At 44.1% G+C, this 22,902-nt stretch overlaps 1 long non-coding RNA gene and 4 other non-coding genes across 5 annotated transcripts; 1 reads left to right on the top strand and 4 right to left on the bottom strand.

The window, feature by feature from the left end:
- The first annotated feature begins 5,583 nt into the window (after window positions 1–5,583).
- Window positions 5,584–5,655, top strand: TRNAC-GCA (transfer RNA cysteine (anticodon GCA)). Its single transcript has one exon. It is a non-coding gene; the product is annotated as a tRNA-Cys (tRNA).
- Window positions 5,656–10,155: 4,500 nt separating this feature from the next.
- TRNAC-GCA (transfer RNA cysteine (anticodon GCA)) lies at window positions 10,156–10,227 on the bottom strand. Its single transcript has one exon. It is a non-coding gene; the product is annotated as a tRNA-Cys (tRNA).
- A 1,664-nt stretch (window positions 10,228–11,891) lies between these two features.
- TRNAC-GCA (transfer RNA cysteine (anticodon GCA)) lies at window positions 11,892–11,963 on the bottom strand. Its single transcript has one exon. It is a non-coding gene; the product is annotated as a tRNA-Cys (tRNA).
- A 4,922-nt stretch (window positions 11,964–16,885) lies between these two features.
- TRNAC-GCA (transfer RNA cysteine (anticodon GCA)) lies at window positions 16,886–16,957 on the bottom strand. The gene has a single exon. It is a non-coding gene; the product is annotated as a tRNA-Cys (tRNA).
- Window positions 16,958–17,581: 624 nt separating this feature from the next.
- Window positions 17,582–18,169, bottom strand: LOC140697284 (uncharacterized). The gene is made up of 2 exons (XR_012074160.1): window positions 17,888–18,169; window positions 17,582–17,790 (listed from the first exon to the last, which is right to left on the bottom strand). It is a non-coding gene; the product is annotated as an uncharacterized lncRNA (long non-coding RNA).
- Between the last annotated feature and the right edge of the window lie 4,733 nt (window positions 18,170–22,902).

Below are 22,902 nucleotides of genomic sequence, written 5' to 3'. Positions count from 1 at the left end.
TATAAAGTAAGTATCTGGCATGCACGCCTTGTGATAATCAGTGGTGCTTCCGCCTTGGAAGACTTGATTTCAAACTCAGTATCTGAGCGTCACCGCTATCCCCTATCCCCTGACCTCATCAGGTCCTCTTTCCAGAGCCCATACGGCATTCCATCCCCCTGCTCCCCTTCCTGTCCTCTCCTCCCGCCCACACAGCTTGGATTCCATGGCCCAGGGCATCAACCGCTCTCAAAAATCTCTTCCCTGCCTGGCCTTCTCTCCCTGTATTGAACCTACCTCGTAAAATCACACCCCAAGTATTTGTTTAATCCAGGTCCACATCCAAGGAGCCGGACACTGCTGGGGAAAATCACAAAACTGTGCTGCCGTGATTCACCTGTGACCCAAATCTCAAGTCAGCACTGAATGTAGCTGAACAGGCCCAACAGTCGTGTATCTACTTGCTTTCTCACTTTCTGAGACGGTGACTTCACCTCTTTTCAGCTCTTTTCAAATCCTCAACACTCCCTCCCCATCTCCTCTTGTAGTCGGACACCTTAAGTATTGGGGAAATGGATGCAAACTGATGAGAACCATCCCCACCTATCTTCCATCAGTTCCAACCAACCAGTCTCTGCCTGCATTCACATCCTCTGCCTTCCCCTCTGTTAGGAAGAAGTATTTTCATTCTCAGCTCTCAAGGCTGATCTATCACTTGTGAATTAAATTCGCTTCTTGCTTTCTCAAGGACTCCAGTGCAATTATATTTTCTCTTTCCTGCATCAACATTTTCTTCCTCTCTGCAGGATTATTGTCACAGGCACACAACATGCCTTGATATCGCCCACCTTTTAAAAAGCCTCTCTTGGGCGCATGACCCCTCTAGTTCCTGCCTAGTTTCTCTGCTCACATTTCCCAGCATAACTACTCAGAAGAATTGTCTGTACTCACCGACTCCACATCCTCACCTCCCACTCCCAGGCTTTCATATTACTTGGTCCATAGAAACAGCCTTTGTCAAGGTCATCAGTGACCTATCTTTGGTCAATATTTTGCTGATGCCAGAGGCCAGCTCTCTCTCTTCTCTTTACTTGGCCTCTCGCACTTTTGCAAGGATGACGTCCTCCCTGAAACTCATGAAGACCAAGCTTTCCAGACACCGCACCTCGCTGTCATTCCTACCCACAGGATGTGTTTCTCAACCTTTTTATCCAGCTCCCTTTCTCCACCAGCCTTGAAATGTTAGAGCACCCAGGGTGGCATCCTGGCATCACTTCTCATCTCTGACTCTTGGTCCCATGGCTTCCAATTCCTGTTACACGCTGATGACTCCTGGTCTGACATCCCTAGCCCGGACCACCCCTTACCCTCCAGACTTAAGAGCTACCTCACCTTGGATACCTAATGGGAATCTCTATCTTAATTTATCCAACAGAACTACTCATTTCCCACCCTCACCTTAATCTACTTTTCCTAATCCTACTCCGGCTCAGCAAAGGGGCCACCATCCACCCAGCTGCTCAGGCCAAAAGCCCAGAGCAGCTCCGGACTCTCCTCACCTTTCATGTCCGGTCTGTCAGTAACTCCTACCTGCTCTACCTTCTAAATGCTTCACGTGCCCAACCATTTCTTATCAGCGCCATGGTTCACCAACCATCTCCAGCGTCATCTCCTGGCCTGCACTCTTCTCCCCTCTCATCGGTTCTCCCTGCTGTGGCCAGAGTGATGTTCTAACAACGTGGATCCCATCATGTCCCTCTCCTGCTCCGAAGCTCCAGCAGCTTCTCCTCCCACAAACAGAAATAGGAATTTACCAGGAGGGGCTTGACTGCTAACCGGGCATCCTGCAGGGTGAGCAGCCGCCTGAGTGTCCAGCTGCCTGAGCAGGAGTGATTTTCATGTTTCTTAGCTGTTGACACAGATATCCTGGGACACGGGAGAGGGACAGGTAGAGACTGGTCCATAGACAAGGAAGAACCATGACCTTTAGATCTATGAGGAGGGTCTGAAAGCTCTGATGATGACATTGTGGGGGGCAGAGGTTTTATTGCATTTCTGCTCCCCCAGTGTCTTCTCAGGTGTCCTCAAGGCCAAGGCTTTGTTTATGCATATTGGCTCTATTTTGAAATGGACCCAAGATTTTGTTTTTATTCAGACTTAGTGGGGCCAGCAGATCAGGAGATGACTGCCATTGGAAGACAGTTTGCCACTCAGTTTCCAGGAGAAGGGGGCAGGCCACACCATACAGGGCCACTTGGGAAAGCACCAGGGTCGGGCAGGAGGCAGAAGGAGTGAAGGGAATGCATGAGGCAGAGTCTTGATTGTAGTTTTCATGGTATAGAAAAGGCAAGGCAAGGTAAGCAGGCTTGGAATTGTCAAACTCTGTCAAGCTCTGGGCTGTAGAGGTGGAGCTTAGTTTGGGTTGTTTGTTTTCTTATGATTGAGTTATGAGGGCTCTTTATATATTATGGTGCAAGTCCTGTATCAGATATATGGCTTGCAAATACTCTCTCCCATACAGTGGCTTTTCTTCATTCTCTTAACAGTGTCTTTCAAACAGCAAAAGTTCTTAATGACTAAGCCCAATTTATAGATTGAGTTCTTGGCGTTATATCTAAGAAATTTTTGCCCAACTAAAAGCCACATCACCTGCACTCAGTCTCAGAAAGAAACCAGTTTTCTTTAACTGTTGAAAATATGACATAGCAATAAGACAGTCTATGAAATTCGCTATGTAAAAGCCAAAAGATTTCTGCTTAATGGTATTGACAGTGTAAACATTGCCAGTTTTTCCTCAACACAACACAGCAGCAACAGCATCCTTGAACATTTTGTGCAACAAATGGGTAGAGGACCCTCCAGCCCCATTCTCTCCCACCTCTCCCATCACCCGAGCAGCTCCTGTGCTTATGGCTCAGTGAGAGCTCTCTCCGTCTGGCTGAAAAGGCATACGCTGCTTAGAACCCACATTTCTTGCTTTACTGAGTAATTGAAAATTTTGGCTCTGCTTAGTTATGGCCTTTTCCTTGGTAACCACAATTAACTAAAGCGTGTGGAGGAGCTGTCCCTTCCCCACCCCCAGTGTCTCAGTGGCTTGGCCTCTCCCACAGACTGTCCTCAGAGTATTTTCTCTTGGGGTCCTTTCTGCCCTACCTCCAAGGGCCAAGCCCAAGTGGAGGCATATCTCCCCTAGGGCCTGTCCCTCTGAGCCCAGTGGACACACCCTTGGCTACTTTAGCCCCTCAGGCCTGTTTCCTAGTAGAGCTGCTCAAATGAGTCCCCTTCCCAGGGGTATCTGGAGTGGCAGCTGGGGTCATGGGATGCAAGGGATAATGGCCAGGAGCCTGAGGGCTGGGGGTCCAATATGGAGCAGGGGCCGCCAGCGGCCTCACTGCCAGCTTTCTGCCAGGGAAGCTGCCCAGTGGGCAGGGCTGGGCTGACCTGGGTTCGCCTGATGAGGGAGAGGTTCTATATAGGTAGGTGTTGGGCCCCAGGACGCCCAGTTAGGGACCAATTCCAGCTCCAGCTGATGTGCTAGGGGGCTGATGGCCACCGTCTTCCCCTGCAGTGGATGAAACTGAAAATGTCATCCCCTTGGATCAATGGAGGAAGAAGGCATTGACCAGCAAGAGAAGTGTGCGATCAATTTCAGTGCCAGGAAAACTTGTCACAAATCAGCCCATGGAGTCTAGGACCCTCCTCAGTATTTCTGGACACAATAGCTACTTCCCTAAAGCCCCACGAGCATCGCAGGCTTTACTGGAGTCTGTTCCTCTGGAGAGAGAGGATGGGGTCCTGGGGAGGATTGACGGGGACTTGAAGCCTTTATTGGCGTCTCCATTAGTGGCTGGGGATGGCGCACTCCGGTGCTGTCCTGCACCAGCACCCAGCCTTCTGGATTAGAGGACAGCCTCCTCCCTGGCTGCCTCCCTGTTCTCGCTGCCCATGCAGAGCTGCCTGCCCTCTGCTGTGAAGCTTGCAAGCCATTGTCTTCCATGCCCAGGGGACTCACAGGCAAGTTACCATGGTGTTCCACCCCCTCCCCAAATCAGTTTTCTCCTTAAGAAGGAATCTGGAATGGATTCACTCTGTTTCTCTACAATATCTGCAGGTTGAGTGGGTGAAGGGAGTTGAGTGAATGCAGCCTATGGGAAAGGGAGAAGGGGTTCTCTGCGTCTTGGGGGGTGTTGCCCTTGCTAGGTTCTTGTCCCTGCTCCCCTGTCTGTGCAGAGCCCTCTCTGCTCCTCAGCGCCCTAGTGCAGGAGGGGAGGAAGGGACCAGGGCTTTGTTAGGCTGGGAAGGCCAATGATTACCCACTGCAGGGCAGATGGAAAGGGAATGACAGAGGTAGGCGGAGCCAGAGAGGAAGAGGAAATGGAAGGAGATGGAAGGATGTCTGGCACATAGAAGCTGGTTAGCAGGTGTTTATAGGTGGGTGAGTGAGTGGTGAGGCAGTGAGAGCCGTGCTGGCACGGGGCAGGCTGCCTGCTCCCGAGAGCTGGGCTGTAAGAGTCCAGAAACAGCAGACAGGTGCCCAGACCAAGAAGTGCAATTAGCCATTAGAGTAGGCCTCGGGGTATAGCTCAGGGGTGGAGCATTGACTGCAGATCAACAGGTCCCTGGTTCAAATCTGGTTGCCCACTTGCTAAGGCTACTTTTAACTGTGAAAATAAATATAAGCAAGAAATCAAATAAGGAGGCAATTTTCACCTTCAGCCCTGGTGGCGCTCCAGTGCTGGGGGACACGTGTTATAGTAAACACCATGTTCTGATGTTATCTGGACAAACCTGGATCCTCCAAATGTCTAGAATTAGACAACTGTGGGGTTTTAATTAATTGAGATTATGTGGTGTGTGTGTGAGAGAGAGAGAGACAGTCCCATTTGTTGCATTAGCAGGAATCCAGTCTTCCAAATTGTCTCCTGGGTTGATAAGCACCCTTTCTGTGTGATGGGATCAGTCTCAGGCCTCACTAAGTTCAGACACACCTGACCCCCTTATTTACCTGTGTTCTTATTGCTCCCTTGGCCGGAAAGCCTCCCCAGACTCCTCCTTGCCCATCGCCTCCAGAAGCCCCTCTTAGCTTCCCAGACACGGTAACTCCTTACTCCCTGCTCCCACAGCTCTCTGCCTGGGCTTCCGCCACTCTTTGGAAATACTTTATTCGTGGGCCAAAGACTTTGAGGAAGAGGGACAATGGATGATGGGGCCCAGCACCTAACATGCTGCATGAGTGTTTGTTGAGTGGATGAATGAGTGAAAAATGAGTACCTTCCCTGAGGCCTTAGAATGTGGAGGAGGCTCTCCCTGCCCCGAGTGTGAGGTTCACTAACCACCCGGAACCAACTGCTCTTGTCGTGATAATTATACACTGGCTTAGGCAGAAACACTAGTACAGACTCAAATGACCTTTCCAGATGTAAAGGGTGGTGTCATGACCATGACCTGAGGAGGAGGAGGGCTGGGGAGGGGAGATGGGGGAGTGGACTCTAGTGGAGAAGACTTGCTACCACCCGGGACACGCAGAAAGAGCTGAATAGACACGGAGTGAGCCGGGCACAAGACCCTGGGTGAAAAGGCACTGATGAAAGACTGGGCACAGGTTGGGGTGTAGCTCAGCGGTAGAGCATTTGACTGCAGATCAAGAGGTCCCCCGTTCAAATCTGGGTGCCCCCTCCTTCGCTCACATTTTCAATTAATGAAGCAGGGGCTGAAATTACAGCCCTTTACCCACTTCCTTTGAACACTAAATTAATGTGCTATGTCTTGTTATAAAAATTGAGGGTCCACACTAGAACCTTCTCCAAGGAGCCTCCCTTGACCATCCTGCTGACAACAGGTACTGGGGTTACCTTTCTGTGAAGAGGCTGATGACATTATCCCACCCCCACCTCCTCCTGGGGACTCGCCCTTCATGGCTAATGTGGAGACTTCACTTTCTCTTTCTCATTCCCTCACCCTCCCTGTAATCTCCAGAAAGGAGGCTCTCTTTTTGCTCTTGCTGCTACGATAGTGAAGGGTGTACATACATCTTCCTGATTTCCAGAGGTGACTGTAATGATTTGAAAACCATGTCAGAAGCAAAACCTCTTTCCCCTCTCCGGGAATTCCTTGGGGGTGTTGCCTCTACAACAGGTTTAACCAGCTGCTGATCAAAAATATTTGGAAAAAAAATTCCACATAGTTCCTCAAAGCAAAACTTGAGTTTGCCAAATGCTGACAACTATTTATATAGAATTTACATTGTATAAGGTATTATAAGTAATCTAGAGATGATTTAAAGTATATGGGAGGATGTTCATGGGTTATATGCAAATTCTATGTCATTTTATATAAGAGACTTGAGCATTCACGGATTTTCGTACTGTGGTGAGGGATCCTGGAACCAATCTCCCATGGATACTGAGGGACCACTGTACTGAAACACTGGAACTGTTAACATAAAATTTGGTACTCAGGTAACATATCCTTCATGAGTGAAGTAAAATAAAGACAATTTCAGACAAACAAAAACTGAAAGAATTCATCAACACTAGGCAGGCACTAAAAGGTATATTCTAATTAGCAGGGAAATGATCTGGGTGGAAGGACAGAGATGTAGGAAGGAAGAAAGGGGCAAAGGAATAGTAAACATATGAATAAACCTGAGTGAACATTGTATAAAACAATAACAACAATGAGGTTAAACAATACATGGAATAATGTAAGAAACAGAAACTGCATATAAATTGGGAGGAAAGTAAGTGGAGTTAAAGTGTCCTAAGATGCTTGTGATTACCTAAGAGGGGGGTAACGTTATAGATTAACCACAGACTTTGAGAAATAACTATGCATATTGACTTTCTAGCATAACCACTAAAATAGAAGATATAGCATTTATATTTTTCAGACTAATAGTGGAAATAATGGCATTACAAAAATCTCAATCAATCAAACAAAAAAAGAAAGGAGAGAAAAACATAAGTGATACACACCAAGGCACAAAATAAGGTGGTAACTGTGAACACAAATATGTCAGCAATTACATTAAAAGTAACAAAATGAAGGTTAAAGGACAAAGATGATCGCATTGAGTTAAAACAACCAGCTGACTATATTCTATTTACAAAAGACACATCTAAAACTTGGCATACAGAAAACTTGAAAGTAAAAGAATGGAAAACTATATGACTTGCAGAACATTAACAAAAAGAAAGTGAGTGTATATTATTATCAGGCAAAACAGACTTGAAGACAGGAGACATTACTGGAGATGAGGAGATCACTAATTAATGATAAAAGGCTGAATTTACCAGGAAGATATAAGAATTCCTAATTTTTATGTTTCTAATAACATAGCTATAAAATATGTATGGCAAAAACTTGAGAGAATAGCAGAGAAAACAAATCTAGATTCAGAGCAGGAAATTTTTACATACTTTTCTCATTAACTAACAGAATAAGACAAAAACATTTTGAATAATTTAGAATTTTGCCCCCTCAGATATACTGAGGTGCAGTTGACAAATAAAACTATAATCTATTTAAAACACATTCATCACCTCACACAGTTACCTTTTCTTTTAGGAGGATGGGAGAATGCTTAAGATTTGCTCTCATGGCAACTTTCAAGTGTACAATATGATATCCTTAACCACAGGCACCACGCTGTAACAGATTCTCAGAACTTATTTATCTTATAACTGAAAATTTGTATCCTTTGATCAGTATCTCCCCATTTTCCCCTCCCCCAAGCCCCTGGCAACCACCAATCTACTCTGTTTCTATGAGTTTGGTTTTTTTTTTTTCCCTGTCTGGCTGATTTCACTTAGCACAATGTCCTCCAATTCCATTCACCCTGTCACCAATGGCAAGGTTTCCTTCTTTCTCATGGCTGAATAATATTCCAGTGTGTGTGTGTGTGTGTGTGTATACACCATGTTTTTTTATCCATTCATCCACTGATGGACACTAAGTCAGCATTTAGAGGAATACTTATAGCTTTAAGCAATATATTAGAAAAGAAACATAAACATAAACAAAGAATCCATCTCAAGAAGTTAGAAAAAAACTGGATAAAAGAACACTAGGAGAAACAAAGGAAATAAAAGGAAGAGAAGAAATGAATGAAATGGAAAACAAATGAACAACCGAAAGGTTAACAAGATGGGAAGTTGACCTTTGAAAAGCAAAATAAGTTTGATTAACTTTTGGTGAAACTGATAAGAAAAATAAGAGAGCAGACAAAAATAACAACATCAGGAATTTTTTAAAAACTGCAGATTCTTTAGACTTTAATAATCATAGAATATTATGAAAAATAATCTACAAAAAATTTAAATCTATTTAACAAACCTATACAAGGAACTTACCATGTGGCAGGCACTATTCTATATACTTTTAAAATATTAATTTATTTTTCCTCACAACAACTCCACAAACGAGGCACTATTATTTTGCTCATTTCTATTATCATGCCCATTTTATATACAGCAAAACTAAGGCTGAGAAAATTATGAATCTTTGCCAAAGTCACTCAGATAAGATCCAGAATTTGAATCCATCATAATGTTTTAAGAGTCCAAGGACTTTACCACTATGTTAAGTGGAAATTGAGCAAGAACTTTAAAAACACTACAACTTGCCAAAGCTGGCAGGGGAAGAAATAGAAGAGATGAATAGTCCTGTAAGTTTTAATTGTTATTTTATTAAAACAGGTATTTGAAACTTTTTCACAAAAAATTCAGCTAAGATGGCTTCACTGGTGAGTTTTATCACACACTTAATGAAAAAAACTCAATCTTTACATAAAAATCTTAGGATAGAAAAAAATGTATACATTCTACAAATTCTTTTGTGAGGCTAGCACAACCTTGACACCAAAACCCAATGAAGACAGTATTAAAAAAAAAAAGTGTAGGCCAATCTCACTCATAATAATAGGTACAAAAAATTAAATAAATTATTATCTAAATAAATTCACAAATATATGAAAGTGATAGAACTTCATGACCAAGCTGGGTTTCTATCTGGAGTGCAAAGTGTGTGTAGCTCACCATGTTAATAGACTAAAGGAGAAAAATTGTATGATTATCTCAACAGGTGCAAAAAAGGGAGGTTTTGAGAAAATTCTACACTGATCGAGGATAAATTTTTCTTGCAAACTAGAAATAGAAGGAAAATTCCTTAATTTGATAAAGACCATTTACAAAAAGTATAGTCCTCAACATATACTTAATGGTGAAATTTGAAAGCAAAATGAGACAAATTATCTACCAGCAACACCTTTATTCAACATGATGCTGGAGGTCCCAGCCAAGAAAAAGAGCTCAAACAAGGATTGGAAAGAAGGAAATACAAATTCCAAATTTCTTAGATGACAAGGTCATCTACGTAGATATCTAACAGAATCAACAAATAAATTGTTAGAATTAATGAGTGTTTACCAAGACCACTAGCATACACCCTCCACTCTCTTACTCCCTTTTGCTTGGCAAAAGTACAGCTTTTAGAATGGTACACTGGAAACTTCTGCATGTAAATTTAAAAACTGAATTTAATCAACATCTTTGTCCTCTTCCCAAACTACATAAAGACATCAGCCCTTTTCCTAAAATGTTGTTAACCTGTATTTTAATTCTATCTTTAAAAAACTTTATAAATTTGACATAGTATTGTGTTATATTAGATCTACTTGCATATCTATCAATTTCTTCGTTCAATATTCCTTCTCGAATCTCAGACCTTCTACACGGGATCATTTTACTTTTCCCTAAAGTATCTATTTTAGGATTTTCTTTAGTGAGCATCTGTTGGCTGTAAACTCTCTGAGCTTGTGTCTGTTCTCAAAGAATGGTTTGGCTGGGAATAGAATCCTGAGCTGGCTGCTATTGCCTCTTACATATTGAATGTGTTACTGCACTGTCTTCTAGCTTCCTTTGCTACTGCTGAGAATTATTATTCCTCTGTAGGTGATCTTAGATTTCTCTCTGGCTGCCTCCAAGGAAAAAGTCCTCGTCCTCAGCCAGGAGATCAAAGTCCACGTTTGACAGCGTGGTAGACCAGGGGAGGGGAGGGTGAGGGGATCAGAGGAGTGGGACAAGCACGTCATTGGAGCAGAGCTGCCTTGTTTGGGTCAGAAGCATCTCCTCTGACCCTTCACCCGCTGCTGAAGCCACCATCAGTGACTAAAAGACTAGGGGGCACCCAGATTTGAACTGGGGACCTCTTGATCTGCAGTCAAATGCTCTACCCCTGAGCTATACCCCCTGGTGTGCCAGTTAGATCTAATTAACACCTTTCCCTGTGCTGCCATACCCAGCGCTTCTGCCCCAGCTGCCCCTGCAGGATGAGTTGGCTGAGTTGCCAGACCTGCTTTACTGCAAACTCATCTCCCTGCCTGAGTAGAAGGAACAGGGTCCCACCTCTCACAGCTCCACAAACTCTCCACTGTCAATCCTGGAGGAGGGCATAGCCCCGGGAGTAGTCCCCTGACAGCTGGAAGGATCTATAATGACATCTCCATTGTGGTTTTTGTGCTTAGCACTCGAGACTCAAAATGCCCAACAGCCCAGCCAAACACACAACGCTTCAAAGATAGAACACACATTAACTGGATATGGTCAGAGCTCTCCACACAATGCCGCACCCCAGGATGCAGGTTGACCTCTCTGCCGTTGCCCCAAATCTCCCTAAGCTCCCGGTCCACCTTTCTGCGCTCCGCTCTGTGCTGCGGGGCCTAGGACTCCATCAACCACACTCGTCCTTTGTCAGGTGGCTTCCTGGGCGGTCCTGTCAATAGGGCTCCAGAGGGGAACTGTTGGGAAGAGCAGGAGGAAGCACCTGTCCTTCCTGCCTGCTGGGTTCTGGTCCGTGTTGCCCGGCAGTGACGGTCCATCCTAGGTGGTTGCCGCCTGCAGTTTGGTGCTCACAGGGCCAGCTTTGTCATGTCTCCTCAGGGACACTAACACCACCTTAGGGGTCTGGGTCCCATACACACAGAGCCCCTCCGCAAGCTTGTAGGATGTAACAAGGTCATCCTCCTCCCTTTGCTCCCACAGCCCCGGTGTGGGAGCCACGTCTCGCAGGTACTGCCTCCATGATACTTAGTCTTCCCACTCGTGCTTTCTGATTTCTGTTTGTTGTGGGTTAAATTGTGTTCCCCACAAAAGATATGTTGAATCTCAGCTGCCAGTAGCTCAGAATGAGACCTTATTTGGAGGGGGATGTCAAAGATGTAATTTGTTGAGATGAGACCACAATGGAGTCGGGCAGGCCCTTAATCCAACATGACCGGAGTAAGAGAGGGACACACACAGGGACGTGGCCATGTGAACACAGAGGCAGAGCCTGGAATGAATCATCTACAAGGCAAGGGATGCTGAGTGTTGCCAACAAACGCCAGAAGCTGGGAAGAGACCAGAAAGGACCGTCCCCTAGAGCCTTCAGAGGGAGCCTGGCCCTGCCCACACCCTGGATTTCAGACTTCTAGCCTCCAGAACTGTGAGACAATAAATGTCTGTTGTCTTAAGTCGTCTATTTTGTGGCGCTTGGTTACAGCAGCCCTAGGAAATTGACTCACAGATTAATAATTATTTATATTAAATTCTCTCTGTTAAAATAACCAGCACAATTTTTGCCTTGGACTGGACCCTAGACAACACAGAAGTTGGACCATTGGGGTCTCCGGAAACAGACCCTCAAAGAGGATACTAAGTATGGATTTGGTCCTGTGCTTGATCTCCAGGACAGTGCTGAGTGCCTGACTGGACTGTGAGTCATGAGGGGTGGCCATCTGGGTGCTGTTTCACAGGTTTCAGCCAGCCTCCTTTATTTTTATACTCCTCACCCCCAGCCTCCTGCTTTTGAGGGGAGTCTCTGTAATAAACTCCATATTGTCAATTCAGCTCAATGAGGGAAAAAAGGACTTGAAAAGAGGGAACCTGGACTTGAACCAGGGACCTCTTGATCTGCAGTCAAATGCTCTACCACTGAGCTATACCCCCACCTGCTACTAATGGTTGTAATTAATGAACATCTTTACACTTCCACACACACAGACTGCCCATTCTGACTCAGTGGAGAGCTGTTAGTCCCATTCAATTGTAACGCTCCCCCTTTATGCCTTAACTATCTTCCTTTTCCAAAAAGGACCGTCGTTCTTGATGCCAGCTTGGAAGGTCATTGGAGGTTCCATCGGAGATAACAATGTCTGTGCCGGGCTTGACATCCAGGCAGAAGATGAAGCTCAGAGGTTCACCCGCAGCTTTTCAGTTGAGATCACGTCAAAACAGCCTACAGCGTGGGGCCGAGATGACGTTCTCTCCCACCTCACCTCCAGATTCTCCACCTGCTTAAGGCACTTGAACTTTCAAGTTGTTACTTTAGTCTGCCTCACATATCATTTCCTGCACTGCTCACTTCTTCCTGTCTTTCCTCTAGCCATCCCCTGCCATCCATGCTGACGTCTAAACTAAACTTTTCTAAACTTTTTGTTTCTTTGAATTTCTCTCCCAAAAGACAAAAAAAAAAAATCACTGTCTTTGGTATCATTTCCCAAAGTGGTCCAAAGGCTTGGCTGATTCTAGGGGAGGTGTCAGACTGATGACAGAAGGACTCTGCATTCGTTAGGTATTGTATAACATACTCCCAAACTTAGCAGCTTAAAACAACACATCTTCATTATATCATGCAGTTTCAGAGATTCCAGGATTTGGGGGTAGCGTAGTTGGGTGGTTCTGGTTCAGGGTCTCTCATGAGGTTGTGAATAAGATGTCAGCTGGGGCGGGAGGAGCCCCTCTAGGCTGGCTCACTCACACAGCTGTTGGAAAGAGGACTCAGTTCCTCACAGGCTGTTGGCAGGAGGCCTCAGTTCCTTGCTTGATGTATCCCCACATCATGGCAGCTGGGTTCCCCCCAGTGCTAATCTCATCCAAAAACACCCTCACAGACCCACCCAGAGTAAGGTTTGACCGAACATCTGGGCACCCTGTGGCCCGGTCAAGTTGATGCACAAAATTAACCATCATATGTACTAAGCACATACTTAGTTTTGTAAGAACGTACTAAACTGTTTCCCAGAGTGGTTGTACCATTTTACATTCCTACCTGCAATATATGAGTGGGCCAGATTTCCTGTATCCTCACCAGCACTTGACGTTGTTTTAGTTACGCCGATAGATGTGTAGTGACATTCCATTGTTGTTTTAATGTGACTTCCCTAATGGTTAGTGATGCTGACATCCTCTCAAGTGCTCATTTGCCATCTGTATATTCTTCACTGAAATGTCTGTTCATATATTTTTGCCCATTTTCTAATTGGGATTTTTTTTGAATTTTGACAACTTTATATAATCTAGATTCAAGTCCCATTTTAATACTTTTACATTCTGTAACAATATTTATTATTGTTCTGTGTATCTTTTTTAAAATCCAAGTGGCATAATGCGGAATGTATAGTTCTGTATCTTAAATTCTTTTGCACATGACAATATATTTTTTTCCATTTTTTAACTGAAGTATAGTCAGTTTACAATGTTGTGTCAATTTCTGGTGTACAGCATAATGTTTCAGTCATACATATACATGTATATATTCCTTTCCATGTTCTTTCTCATTATAGGTCACTACTAGGTATTGAATATAGTTCACTGTGCTATACAGTAGGAGCTTGTTTATCTAATTTATATATAGTAGTCACTATCTGCCAAATCTCGAACTCCCAATTTATCCCTTCCCACCACTTTTCCCCCCTGGTAACCATAAGTTGTTTTCTATATCTGTGAGCCTGTTTCTGTTATGACATATATTTTTGAGAGCTATCTATATCACTCTTATATTTGGTACATTGAATTTGTAGGACTCAAGAGGTAATAATAAAAGCAACTTCACTTTTGCCTTTCACTGTCCCTTTAAACTTTCTCAGTGAAATATTCTTCTTGCCCAAGTGACTTAAATGATCATTCTTAGGTAACAGAAAGTCCTGTGGTTGCAGTCTGAATTTGTAATTCAAATGTCCAGTTCCATGTAGTACTCAATACTCTGAAACTGACTTCCACTTCTCTCCACCCCTAGAAGGCGGACATGGTCCCTCCTCTTTCTCCTCCACCTAGCATTCATTCCTAGCGCTTAGGGTGGGGAGGAGGAAGGGAGGGAGGAGAAGATGGGAATAAGAAACCTCCTACTTGGTCAGTACTGTAGTAAGATGGATTTGCCTTCTCTGAGCCTTGTAAATGTTTGCAATTACATTTCAGGCATTTCCATGGGATTCCTCCGAAGCCTCCATTGGGAACATTTGACTGCTCCCATGATCTGGGAAAGCATTTTTCTCCTGGCTTTCTGGAATCTGTGTCACACAGACTCTCTCTGTTGGGGTCCATGACCCATCCTCTTGTGTAGAGTTTGATGTTACTCCACAATGGTGCTCTCCGGTGTGGCCTGCAGGGAATACTCATGTGCCTTCCGTTCCCACCCGCTCTGGTAGGACAGGCTGATTCCAAAGAGCCGCGGCTCCTTCCCACCTGCGGGGCAGGTGCCTCAGCTCAGCTTCATGCTGGACACACCTCGCTGCAAACCTCAGCTCCAGGTCCCCAGCCCTCTAGTGACTCTGTGAAGCCCCTCCGCTACACTTTAGGGGAGGATACCCCCAGCTCTTCTTCTCAAAAAGAACAATCCACCCCCTTCTCTCCAGAAAAGTCCTCCTCATCAATACTCTGATCTCCAACAAACTGACCCTCTTATACCTGACTTTCAAATATCTGCAGGGCACTGTTGCCCTCCTGCCTTTGGTACCTGATACCTATTTTATCTTGGACTCTCAGTTAAGACTTCCTTTGAACTATTTTATTACATTATAGGAATCCAGGAAGTTTTATTTATAGTCTACTATTAATGGACATACTAAAAACGTTTCCTGCTTTTTGCACATTAACAATACTGCTGCAGTGAACATCTTTGTATGTATCTCCTGATGCACTTATGCTAGAATTTCTCAAGGGAATATGCCCAGAAATGAAATTTCTGGATTGTATGCACACTTATAATTCTACAATTATAGTTTTATATTATTTTAATATTTGTTTTGACTATTTTTATTGCCAAATTTTTCTCCATAGGTGAGTGGGTCCGTCATACTCCCATCTTCAACAAATGAAAATACCATTTTCTCTCTCTTCAACTTGTGATCTAGTTAAATCTCAACTTATCCTAACTTTTGAGACAGAGGTAAAAATGGTGCCTCTATACTGTTTTAATTGATCTTCATTTCTTTGATTTCTAGCAAAGTTGAGCATCTTTTCATATGTTTATTTAACATCTTCTGTAAATTGTTTATTCTGTCTTTGTCAATTTTCCTGTTGGGGTAACTTTTTTCTGATTACTCTCTAGGAATTATCTTTTTAAATAATTAAAAAATTTTAAATTGTGGTTGAAAACATATAATATAAAATTTACCATCTTAGCCATTTTAAGTGGACTGTTCAATAGTGTTAAGTATATTCATGATGTTTTGCAACAGAGCTCCAGAAACTTTTCATCTTGCTTATATTCTGGTCCAAATATATTCTGCATCATATGCGTTGTGAAAATTCAGCATCTCTTGTTTAAGGAATTTTTTGTCATATAAAAATTTAAATCTTGGTGCAATCAAAGTTATCTTTTATAGTTTGTGATTTGGGAGCTGTGTTTAAGAAAGCTTTCCCTGAATTATACATATTTTATAAACAACGTTTGTGGTACGCCTCTTTCCCAAATTCATACACCAAAACTTAATCCCTAATGTGATGATATATGGAGGTGGGGCCATTGGAAAGTGATTGGGTCGAGGGTGGAGCCCTCCTGAAATGAATTAGTGCCCTTATGAAAGAGACCCCAGAGAGCTCTCTTGTCCCTTCTACCACATGAGAACACAGAAGACAGAAGATATGTTTGTGTGTGTAGCACAGTTAATATATATATTTTTTTTTAGTAAAGGGGATAAAATTTTGCCAATATCTAGGGTCACTATGTTGCATAACTCCAGGGATAATGTAACTGGTGGAGTTGTGTGATACACAACCCATGTGACTGTATTTGGCTGCCTTGGCACTAGCCATCATCTCTCTAATATTCTATCTATTAAGACTTATCATATGAATGCCTGCTGTTTTTCAGAGCTAATAAAATATTTTACTCGGTTGATGAATCGGTATGTTTTCACTGCCAGTTGATTACCAGGATGTGCAGAAATACATTTTGTGTTCAGCAGCAGTAGCTTCTCCTAACCTGGGCTCTTACGAATAATTATTTACATCCTCTCCCAAACGTTTAAATTCTTGTGCTTTTTTCCCCTTCAATTTTAAAAATTGTGGTAAAATACACATAGCATAAAATGTATTATTTTAACCACATTTAAGAGTACAGTTCAATGGTACTAAGTACATTCATAATGTTATACAACTATCACCACCATCCATCTCCAGAGCTTTTTCATCTTGCCAAACTGAAACTCTGCCTGCATTAATCGGTAACTCCCCATTCCACCCACCCTCCTCAGCCCCTGGTACCTACCAGTCTCCTTTCTGTCTCTATGATTTTGACTGCCTCATATAAGTCAGCCCTTGCCTTTTTAAACTTGCTGGATTGGTGGACTTTTATTGTATCTTTTATTGCAAGCTGCTTCAGATCCTATCTTTTTGAAGCAAGCTTGGTATAAACAAATAAAATCAGGATGGTGATAATTAGGCACAAGGGAAACACAGAGGAAGCTTAGGGCAGACTTCCTCTACCCCTCCAGGAAATGAAGATGGCTGAGGAGATAAAAATGTAACGTGTGAGAAATGTCACAGGAGGAACGCTTAGGTCTTTACCACTCGTTGGAAATTTAGATTCCATGCATAAGGAAAAGGTGTAACTTCCTCCGGAGTAAAGAAAAAAGAAAGCCTCATAATAGAGGGGGCACCTGGAGTTGAACCAGGGACCTCTTGATCTGCAGTCAAATGCTCTACCACTGAGCTATACCCCCACTTGTCTATATGCTCTTCATAAAATACTTTCATAATTGCAGGCTTTCCCAACCTGTGTTCTCACCATCTTGTGTCTCCCCGGGGAGCTGCCTGAGCTGCTTCTCTGGGCATCCACCCATCTGTCCCACTTGCTCTCCTTCCTGAGTCTGCACACCTGTGCCCACCCAACCACCCCTCTTCCCAGAGCACTTCTCACCCCTCCCTCATTAGTATTGTTATTGTTGTTGCTGCTATTATTACGGAGTACAGGAGGACCTCCACCCAGCCCCTTAGTATCCAAGATGCTTCATTTCTTTTTTCTTTTTCCCCATCTCCTGCTCTGTTTTGGTTTCCTTTCCCAGGGACCAGGGCATGGGACCTATCGGAGGCTGTCAGGGCCCTGGCTAACCCCAGGAGAGGCACCTGGCCAGGAAAGTTGCAGCCTCAGATTTCTAGGGGAAGAGGAGTGGGCAGGGCTAAACCTAGATGTCGGCACAGCGACAGGACCTGGGACTGGGCTCTGGACCTACTTCTTCTGGAACCCAAAAAGCCCGTGCTGTAGAGTTGTACGTTTTCTAGTACTGTGCCATCATTGCATTTCTGTTTTAGACTTTCTTGGTTATGTTGTGCTATACAATTGGATATGATTTCCTACTGTTTTATTTAAATTATTCTGAAGTGAAACTGGCCTTCCCCAGTAAAGGAGGATGGTTCTTTGGTCAAGAGTCTGGGAGTAGCTGAGCCCAGGCTAGAACCTTCAAACAAGCACTCGAGGTCCAACTGTAGGAGAATGTAGGCTAGTCAAGCGGCCAAGACTCCAGACACAAATGAGGCGCTGCATTCCGCAATCTGCCTTTCTTTGAAAAAAAAAAAAAAAGAGTTAAGAGTATTGGCAAGTGAATGATTTTTTCCCAGGATTATCAAACAACACTGGATGAACAGGAACACACATCTTGGCCCACTCCTCAGACGATTTCCCTAGGACCGACTCCTGAAAGAGAAGACGTCACTCTTGGAGGAACGGGCTCCTTACTGCGGCTCACAGCTGCCAGCAACATCACCGTCCCTGGGGTGCTCTGCGCCCCGCCCTTCACTTCCCAGTCCCCGCGGTGCTGCGGGCTTGTGGCGTGCACTCTGCGGGGCACTGAATCCTGAGCAGGCAGAACCTCGGTGTGGTCATCGATGTATGGACCTTGGCTTCCAGACTTGCAGACCAGACTCCTGACTTTGTGGATGCGACCCTTTCTGACCTAGCTCTGAAGACCTCCCTAGTCAAGCTCTGGAAGAAAGATGCGTAATAAGCCAGAATGGCCTCAATGTTACCCGGGAAACCAAATTAGCTCTCAGAAGGTTGCTTGCTGAGGCTGCAATCGGAGCTCTTGAGGGTATCTTCTCAGGCCACGGAAAATTATTACAAATTATTCCTGTTCCAAAGTACCGTCCTGTCTCTAGAGGCCAGAATCACAGCTACCATACTGGGAACCTCGGCGTGTCCCCATGCGCCCCTCCTGGGTCACTGAGCCGGGTCATTCCGCCTCCTGAACACGCATGCCCCTGCTCCATCGAGTCTCTGGGCTCCGGAATCTGCTCAGTGTGGACAGATCTTAGTCCCCAGATTGAAGGGTGGAAGATACTTAACTTTTTTCTACAAAACAGCTTAATCTTTATTTTGCGTCCCATCCTATTGAGTGGCAGAAATTTAATGAGATAACCTCGGGGCTCCCCCAAACCCTCCCCCACCCTGTATCACACCTAAGTTCTAAAAGCGCTTTCCGAGTACCACAGTGTTAGGGGTGGGCATGTGGTCCTCCATGTGGTCTTGACCACATTGTTGAGCGGGGACCTTTTGAGCCCACGCGGGTCGCGAGGCATCTCCTCCCGGCCACGCCCGCGCCGCGCCCCCTGCTGGCGCAGAGTGGGTGCTAATCGTTATTCCTCCGAATGAATAATTCCCTTCCCTATGTTGTTAAAGGCACAAGACCTACCCGCCGGAGGGGTGGGGGAAGAGCAGCCATGGGGGGCGGGGGACAGGAAACCATGGTCACCAACTCCAGTAAGACTCGCTGCACCTGAACTGTAGGAAGACCCAGCTTCCTAACTGGTCTCTGAGTCTCCCCTCCGGGACCCCTTTGACTCCATTACTTACTCTCCATCCTTCCAAGACATCTCTTAGAGACCTTCCTAGGACATGGTACTAAGCACTGTCCCTGAATTGTCACCTCTTCTCTTCATATCAGCCCTCTGAGATAGGTACGATTATTATCCCTGGTTTGGAGATAAAGGCACCAAAGCTTAGAGAAATCCAGTAACCCAGACAGTCTAACTCCAGAACTAAAACTGGTGACCATATTGCAAGAATTCTTTCTAAAACACAGACTGAATTGGGTCTCTGTCTGCCTGGCAGTGCTGGATAAAACAGCAGCCAATTCTTTACTGTCTGGTTTCTTTCTAAAATATTCGGGAGATAACAGCTCATCACCCATTGCTTTAGGCTGTGAAGTTGTGATACCCCTTGATTAGGTCAGAGCTCACTTTTAGTGATACACTGATCTGAAGAAGTCACTTTAAACCTCCTTGTAGACGCGCCTCCCAGGGGCAGCCCTGCTGATGGCCAGTCCCACCCATTGTCCGCTCACTCTGCTTTCCCTTTCACGGGGTGATGTTATGCTCAAGTTTCAGGGATCTCACCATCCGGAATATAAAGGAAAGGGGGGCATTCTAGAGGCTGGAGGGAGGCACGTTCCTCCCCTAAACCCAGAGCGAAATGAGCCGTGAAGCCAACCCCTGGGACAGGGACCCACCTGGCCTGACAGCTGAGTAGCGCGCTCTCTCTCTCTCTCTCTCTCTCTCTGATGTATATATGTAAGAGAGAGAGAGAGAGAGAGAGAGAGAGAGAGAGAGAGAGAGAGAGAGAGAGAGAGAGAGAGAGAGAGAGAGAGAGAGAGAGAGAACCATAACCCCCATAGAGACAGAGAAAGAGATTTATTTTAAGGAATTGGCTCACGTATCTGTGGAGGCTGAGAAGTCCCGTGATCTGCACCTGCAAGCTTCAGACCCGGGAAAGCTGGGACTGTAGGTCCAGACTGAGCCTGAAGGCCTGAGAGGCAGAGCTGATCGTGGAGGTTCTAGTCTGGCCAGGAGCGCAGTGCTCCAGCCCTGTAGTCAGGCAGAGGAATCCTCCCTTCTCCCACCCTTTAGTTCTGTTCAGCCCTCAGTGGTTTGGGTGGGGCCCACCAGCACTGGGGAGGACCATCTGCTTTACTTAGCTTTTTACCAATTCAAATGCTAATCTCATCTGTAAATACTCTCACAAACACCCCCCCCCAAAATTATGTTTAACCAAATATCTGTGTGCCCTGTGACCCAGTCAACTTGACATGCGAAATTAACCATCACATTTCCTGGAACATTTTCAACATGCCCAATTTGGTTATGTCTAGAGGCTTGGTCAGATCCATGTTCCATGCTTTTGCCAAGAAGACATCACTGGAAATTCTTCCTTTGTGTAAGGACACTCATCCAGTCTGTTTGTCTCTCTTTTTGTGAAATTAAGATTAACTGGTGTGTTGAGGTGTTGTTAACGTCGTTATAAAAGTCCCCATCAAATATTCATCTCATAGTTTTTTGGCAGGTAAGCAAGGTGATATTTGCTTAGGTCCATTATTTCATTAAGAGTTGTGAATGGCTTTATTCAAATTCTCTACATTTATTAGCTCAAATTCTTTTATAAGGAAGAATTTTCTTTCTTTTGAAGTACTCAGTTTATTTTATTCATAATATTTTGCTACGAGTCACAGTGTGCTTAGTAAAAGTCCAATATCATTTTTCTTTTCTATTTTTTAATTGACGTATAGTCAGTTTATAATGTTGCATTAATTTCTGGTGCACAGTGTAGTAATTCAGTTATATATATATATAAAAGAATATGAAAAGGAATATATATATATATTCTTTCTCATTATAGGCTTTTACAAGGTATTGATTATAGTTCCCTGTGCTATACAGTAGGACTTTGTTGGTTAGCTCTTTTATATATAGTAGTTAGTACCTGCAAATCCCAAACTCACACGTTATCCCTCCATCCTGCCCTTCCCCTTCTGGTAACTATAAGTTTGTTTTCTACATCTGTGAGTCTGTTTCTGTTTTATAAATAAGTTCATTTGTGTCATTTTTTTAGATTCCACATATAAGTGATATCATATGGTATTTCTCTTTCTCTTTCTGACTTCCTTCACTAAGTATGACAATCTCCAGGTCCATCCATGTTGCTGCAAATGCCATTATTTTATTCTTTTTCATGGCTGAGTAGTATTCCTTCATATATATGTACCACACCTTTATCCAATCATCTGTCATTAGAAATTTACATTGCTTCCATATCTTGGCCATTGTAAATAATGAGGAAGAGTTTTCTGTATCAAATATTTTGTTCTGTTGGAATATAATTAATATAGAAGATGTAGAACAAATGCTTGATTCTTTCCTTTCACTTATAAGTTTTCAGAATAATGAATTGATTCCTTAGCAACCTCCAAATTCAACAGTGAGGGCTCCAGTAGTCTTTGTGAATTTCCTTGTTTTCTGTATGGGTGAGTGTGAACATGTGTGTGTGGGGGGGGCACAGGCAAAAGAAATCACCAGGCTGGGTGGGCTCCCAGGAGATGCCTTTAAATAGACATCAAGGCCATTCCTGGAGAGTGACTTGTAGTTATGTGTAAGGTGGGAAGGATCAAAGGCTTGATTTGCAGTGCAGGGAGGTGGGCCTCAGGGGAGGACGGTTCACTGGAGCTGCCCAGGAAGGGGAGGGATGGCAGCAGGAGGCTGACTCCCAGCAGCACACAGAGCCTTTGAGGAGAACTCCTGCAGAACCAGGAAGGGCCTTGGCAAAGGTCCTGGGCTCAGTCCTGAGGGAGTGGGGCCCCAGGGGAGCTGCTTGCCTCCAAATGGCCTGAGCAGACCTGGGCTCGGAGTGGGTCTCTGCGCCCAGCAGCAGACTGCCCAGACCCTGGATTCTGGCAAAACACAGCAGAAAAGGCAAAGACATTCAAATTACTCATGCTGGATTCCCCACCAATCTTGGTGGGTGAGACCTCATTTAATTTGATTATTTATTTAAATTTACAACATTATATTAGTTTCTGGTGTATAGCATGGTGATTCAGGCCAGTCCTGTGTGTGTGTGTGTGTGTGTGTGTGTATGTATATATATACACACACATATATATATATACTTTTTCATTTTAGGGTATTACAAGCTACTGAACATAATTCCCTTAATCTGATTATTTTAAATTTTAAATTGTATTTTAAAAAGGTAAATACTGAACTCACAGAATTCATGTGATATAGTGTTCAAAGTTACAAAAAAGTATGCAGCTGGAAGCATCCAAGATGTCCTTCAGCAGGTGGATGGATAAATAAATTGTGGTCCATCAGACAAGGGAATATTATTTGACACTAAAAAGAAAGGCACTATCAAGTGAAGAAAAGACATGAAGGAAATTTCAATGCGTATTCCTAAGTAAAAGAAGCCAGTCTGAAAAGGCAAAACTATGTCATTCTAGAAAAGGCAAAACTATGGTGAGAGTGAAAAGATCAGTGGTTTCAGGGGCTTGGGGGACAGAGAGATAGCTATACAGGCAGAGCACAGAGGATTTTTAGGGTAGTGAAAATACTCTGTATGAGACTGTAATGAGGGAGACATGTCATTATACATTTGTCCAAACCCATAGAATGTACAACACAAGAGTGAACCCTGATGTTAACTGTGGACTTTGGTGACTATGTGTCACTGCATGTTCATCCATTGTAGCAACAGTACCACTCCAGTTGGGGATGTTGATATGGGGGAAGTTATGCAAATGCAGGGACAGGGGATACATGGGAAATCTCTGTATCTTCCTCTCAATTTTGCTGTGAACCTAAAACTCTAAAAAAAACCTTAATAAATACATAAATTTAAAGA

The sequence above is a fragment of the Vicugna pacos genome, chromosome 7 (assembly GCF_048564905.1).
Source record: "Vicugna pacos chromosome 7, VicPac4, whole genome shotgun sequence".
Lineage (NCBI taxonomy): Eukaryota > Metazoa > Chordata > Mammalia > Artiodactyla > Camelidae > Vicugna > Vicugna pacos.
This window is presented reverse-complemented; position numbering and strand designations above follow the sequence as displayed.